We start from the raw sequence: 6,161 nt of genomic DNA, 5'->3' as shown, positions 1-6,161 counted from the left end.
CTTGACGATACCCCAGAAAAAAAGGTGGAAAATAACCGACCTATTTTTTTTGGGAGGGGGGGGGGACGGGGACGGCAGGAGTTCTGATCTCGAAACCCGCCCCCGTCAAAAAAAAATCACGGAAACTTAACAGGTCATTTCAGCACCGTTACAACAAATAAGAACTGAATTTGGTACCTTAAAACGTGTCGAATGGTTATTTCAAAGTGGAAATAAAAGACATGGCAGGTGTGTGCCCCCCCCCCAAATAAACACACAACTGAGTTTCTCTACCGGTCTCATGTACAAGTCGTGATTCTTGCTCCCCCAACTAGTTTTTAAACACAGCTGTTGTATCTGGACAGCCCTTCCTTTAAGGAATCTTTTGTCCACTCAGAGGTTAGCAAAGAGGTTGCGGTTGCATATCCTAACCAAGGGCTACTTGGAAGTAAGCCTTGTGGAACCTAGTGGGCTTGCTTTTTAAGTTGGCAAGCCTTCGGATCGCACCCATAGCTGCCAAGTTTTCCCTTTTCTCGTGAGGAAGCCTATTCAGCATAAGGAAATTTCCCTTCAAAAAAGGGAGAACTTGGCAGCTATGATCACACCCCAAGCCTCGCTGAATATTCAGCTGGGCTTGCTTCGGACACACACCGTTGCACTGTTGCTCTCCTTTACTGGAGAGTTTCCTATTTGCAGATAGGAAACAGCTAATCACCCTGACCCCAGAGTATTTTAGGCTGTAATCTGTACGTTCCATTGAGATCAAAGAATAAAGTTTGGAGGAACCCCAAAGGTTATCTAGTCCAACCCCTACTATGCAGGAATTTCAACTAAAACAACTGTGACATATGACCATCCAAACTCTGCTTATAAACCTCCAATGAAGGAGACTTGTACCAACTTCTGAAAGCTTTTGCCATCAAAATGTTCTTCCTAATGTTTAATCGAGTCTCTTGTAACTTGAATCTGTTGGACAGGAGCAGGAGAAAACAAAGCTTGCACCATCTTCCATGTGAAAGCCCTTTAGACATTTGAAGATGGCTATTGTATATCCTCAGTCTCCACTTATCCAGGCTAAACATTTCCAACTCAACCATTCCTCAAAAGGCTTGGTTTCCAGACCCTTGATCATCTTGGTCACCTGCTCCTGCATATATTCCAGCTTGTCAAGAACCTTAAATTGCAGCACACAAAAGACCAAGGCATAATAGAGCAGTACCAGTATTCTTTTTCTAGATGGTGCCATGAACTACTCACCATGAACTAATTGGATGAAGGAATTGAAGGGATGCTCATCAAATTTGCTGATGACTTCAAAATGGGATGAACATCCCTTCAACTCCATCCAAGTAGCTTTATAAAGACGTTGAACAAGACAGAAACCTGCACCCCACTTGTTTGTACTATTAATATCCATTTCAACACAGCAAACATATTCTCTTCCACTCCATTTTATTGATAACAGATTTGAATTCAAGTGTGAATGGATCATGTTTGTGTTTTTTTTAATCATTTCTATTGGTAAAAAATGCTATACAATGCTTTCACAAATCTGATCTGTATTGAGTAAGTACTGTGTCCTGAATATCCCACCAATGGAAAACATCAAGAGAGGGGAATCAATACTTTCTCACACAGTGCACAATTTTATGTACCTCTACATGCCCCCATTTACCTTTTTTCTGAACGAAAAAGCCCTAAACACAACCTTTTCTAATATAGGAGTTTCTCTAACCATCAACAGTTAGCATGATTGGGAATGGTTAAAAGATCCACACCACAGCATGTGGTCTACTGGCAAGACTCCCCTAGAACTGCTATAGAGAGGAGACAGACTCGCTGAAGGGGGGGGGGGATCCATGGAGAATATCCAAAACCGGGACTAAAGACTCTTTATCAAGATAAGGAATATGGTGATACAATTAAGCTTAGTACACACCATGCCAAATCCTGTTCAATGCTCCAATTTTTTATTGGATCCCAGGCAAAGTTCAATTTTGCTATGAAGTAGCCAAGTGAAACTAGGTAAAGCTAACACAATTTTAAAAAACCTTACTGACAACTGAATGTAACTGAAACATCACACATTACTTGATATACAAAGCTTAATAGAAATGAAAATTGTAAATGATATTAAATAGAATTATGGATGATACAAAATTCATATAGAAAATGGAGACCATGGATATGATTGGCATATGGGTTAAAAAGTAGCATTGACAAAGCAATCAAAGTAAATAATGGAACTCCTATATGTGCAGCAAATCTAGTTGTGAAATAATTTGAGGTTCCTAGCATATTAGAGCAGTAAAAATTCTCTTACCTAATGTAGACCAGGCCCTGTCCTTAGCACAGGCAACGCACACAAAGCAAGGCAGATACCAGCAAGAAGAAAGAATAATACAGCTATGTCACCTGCTTCGCTCCAAAAAAGTTAAAGGAAGAGCGCAAGAACTGGGTTTCTTCTTAATTGTTGAGCAGGGGGAGCAGGAGGGTTGGACCTTTCCATCAGTTTCACTGTTCATAGGGGTGGACCAACATAAAACCCATATGAATGAGCAAATGGGAACCTGGTTGTATAAGCAGTCCCCCCCTCCCCACGCAATAACCTTTGTGAAACTTGCAGAGTTGGCTTGCAAAAAGCGTTATGCCCCCACATTGTTTGGGTTACATGGCTACTTTTCCACCACTCTAATCAGGCTGCACTGCCAAGGTCTTCATGAGCTTTTTATCAGAAGCAGCAAAAGTGTTCACAGATCCAAGCAGTTCCCACAGGAAAGACACAGACTGGCATAGCATAATCCATATTGATCCACCATGGCTTATTTACTGTGTGCATAAAATACATCTTAACTGCTGGTTGTGATGCATATGGAGGTCCAGCAGTGCCTGGATTAACTGCCCTGATAACCTGCTAGGCTAAGGTCTAACATGCATAGCACAACCTATTGGATCAAATTGTCTTTTGCATATTCACTGAGCAACACAAAAGAACATAACTACTCTCTGAAATATTTAGCATCAGAACGTCTGCATCAAAATACAAACAACCGGAAAGCTTTCAAATGAACACACTTTACAAGGTGAAGATAAAGGCAAAAAATCAAAGAATGAACACCATGAAAATGAAATAAATTACTGGATCCAGGGCAGGCATCCCCAAACTGCGGCCCTCCAGATGTTTTGGCCTACAACTCCCACGATCCCTAGCTAACGACCAGTGGTCGGGGAAGATGGGAATTGTAGTCCAAAACATCTGGAGGGCCGAAGTTTGGGGATGCCTGATCCCCAGGGTCTTGGAGGCACTGGTGCCCAATCTCACTTATGAATATATTGCCAAAAGCCCAGTTCTGGAAGCAGGATTGGTCTTAAATTATACAGAGTACATTCAGTCTGGTATCTAACAAAGTGCTTGTTGCAGTTTGCAAAATATTCAATCCCATCCCCATTGCAAACAATGCAGTCCCAATGGACCTTTCCAAACTGATTCTACTAGTTGACCAAGAACGAGGCAAACCGATCCTTTATTTGCTTCCAGGCCTTGTGACCCACTTGTCTTAATAGCATATCTCATACCCTTCAAGTGTCCCAATTTTCCAGGGTCACTCCCAGAATTCTAGAAACCATCCTGGCTTCTGAATTGATCCTGGAATGTCCTTGTTTCTCCCACCAGTGATGCTGCCACCAAGATCGGGGAGGAGGATGAGCCAGCGCTTCTCCCGAGCAACAGCAGTGGCAGTGGCTGTGAGGGAGCACCCTGTTGCCTCTCCATGCCCACTCCTGGCTTCCTCCCTTGGGCAGCTCATAGCAGCTGCTGGAGAGTGGATGAGGAGGAGGAACAAATAACAGAACAAATAACACTAGCCCGAGGTACAAAGCAAGGATGTCCCCTTTCCCCAATTTTATTTGTATTGGTCATTGAAACTCTGTCCATTGTAACTAGAGAAAATAGAAATAGAAAAGGAATAAGCAATAATGGAAAAGAGAAAATAAGCTTATTTGCAGATGACATCTTGCTAACAATAAAAAATCTGTTGGTAATAGGTATGCAGGTAATAGAGGCACATTTGAATTTTTTGGGAGAAATAACAAGGTTGCAAATTATTTGGTCCAAATCAGAGATGATGATATATTTAACTATGATGAAGATGAAAAACATTTTTTGAAGGTTGGGAAGAGTGAGAAAGTTGGGGAGTGTGAGAAATGTCCCTATTTTCACCTGAGGAATGTTCAAAGATATAGGAATATTTTATTGCAACTGAACCTGCAAATTCCTGCGGAGTAGGCACAATATTTGCCTTAGGCCGTATTACATCCAAGCGGTTCAAAGGGTTTGAAAAACCACCCTGTATTCACAAACCCAGTTTCAGTTGAAACATTTGGAAACCAAATTAGAAGACATTCAGAATGTGACTACAAGGCTTGATTCTCTTCCATCTGTTTTTATATGGGAGGGCTCATATACTGGATGCCTCCTCTCAAGAGTTTGAGATCATGGGTTACATTCTCTCTTGTTGTCTGAAAGCCGCTATAACTCAAACACTAGTCTTAATCCATGGTGTCAAAGACATTTGAAGTACAGTACAGTATCCATATGCACCAACTATTCCAATCTAAGCAGGACATTCTATTTTTTGATGCTGTACTTTCAGCACGCTGCCCAACAATGTGTGAATTTCTGACCTCATGCGAGACCATGGAGCCTGAAAACACACATTTTGGGGCAAAACGTGCAAGATTGCGATCTCGTGCAAAACCAGAGAGCCCAGAAATGTGCTTTTTTGAGCATTGTGATTTCGTGTAAGGTTGCGATTTTGTGAGTTTTGACCCAAAACACATGTTTTCTGGCTCAGTGATCCCACACAGATCATCTGACTTGTGGAGGATCAGGGCTGGGAAGATGCACATCCCTGTTTCTGGCATCAAGGTACCTTGTTGGAAAGTATGCAGTATCTATTTTTTATTTTACAAGGGGCACCATATATTTGATGCATGATTTCTCAAGTGGACCATGATTTTCCTTAAATATTTCCAATTTTCAAACTTGGCACAAAAGTTCTTGAGGTCAGAGCAGCCTGATATTGCTGTAATATGCTTAGAATTATTTCAGATGGGCTGGAGGGAGATAAGAGTTACCGGTATTTCATTTACTTTAATTGCTTCATCAATGCTACTTTTAAATTCATTTGCCAGTCATATCCAGCTCATAGAATCATAGAATTGTAGAGTTGGAAGAGACCACAAGGGCCATCCAGTCCAACCCCCTGCCGAGCAGGAAACACCATCAAAGCATTCTTGACATATGCCTGTCAAGCCTCTGCTTAAAGACCTCCAAAGAAGGAGACTCCACCACACTCCTTGGTAGCAAATTCCACTGCCGAACAGCTCTTACTGTCAGGAAGTTCTTTCTAATGTTTAGGTGGAATCTTCTTTCTTGTAGTTTGAATCCATTGCTCCGTGTCCGCTTCTCTGGAGCAGAAGAAAACAACCTTTCTCCCTCCTCTATATGATATCCTTTTATATATTTGAACATGGCTATCATATCAGCCCTTAACCTTCTCTTCTCCAGGCTAAACATACCCAGCTCCCTAAGCCGTTCCTCATAAGGCATCGTTTCCAGGCCTTTGACCATTTTGGTTGCCCTCTTCTGGACACGTTCCAGCTTGTCAGTATCCTTCTTGAACTGTGGTGCCCAGAACTGGACACAGTACTCCAGGTGAGGTCTGACCAGAGCAGAATACAGTGGTACTATTACTCCCCTTGATCTAGATGCTATACTCCTATTGATGCAGCCCAGAATTGCATTGGCTTTTTTAGCTGCTGCATCACACTGCTGACTCATGTCAAGTCTGTGGTCTACCAAGACTCCTAGGTCCTTTTCACATGTACTGCTCTCAAGTCAGGTGTCACCCATCCTGTATTTGTGCCTTTCATTTTTTTTGCCCAAGTGTAGTACCTTACATTTCTCCCTGTTAAAATTCATCTTGTTTGCTTTGGTCCAGTTGTCTAATCTGTTAAGGTCATTCTGAAGTGTGATCCTGTCCTCTGGGGTATTAGGCACCCCTCCCAATTTGGTGTCATCTGCAAACTTGCTCAGGATGCCCTCAAGCCCATCATCCAAGTCATTGATAAAGATGTTGAATAAGATTGGGCCCAAGACAGAACCCTGTGGCACCCCACTA

The sequence above is a fragment of the Zootoca vivipara genome, chromosome Z, assembly GCF_963506605.1.
Source record: "Zootoca vivipara chromosome Z, rZooViv1.1, whole genome shotgun sequence".
Classification (NCBI taxonomy): domain Eukaryota; kingdom Metazoa; phylum Chordata; class Lepidosauria; order Squamata; family Lacertidae; genus Zootoca; species Zootoca vivipara.
The sequence above is the reverse complement of the archived record's forward strand: the minus strand, read 5'-3'. Positions refer to the sequence as shown.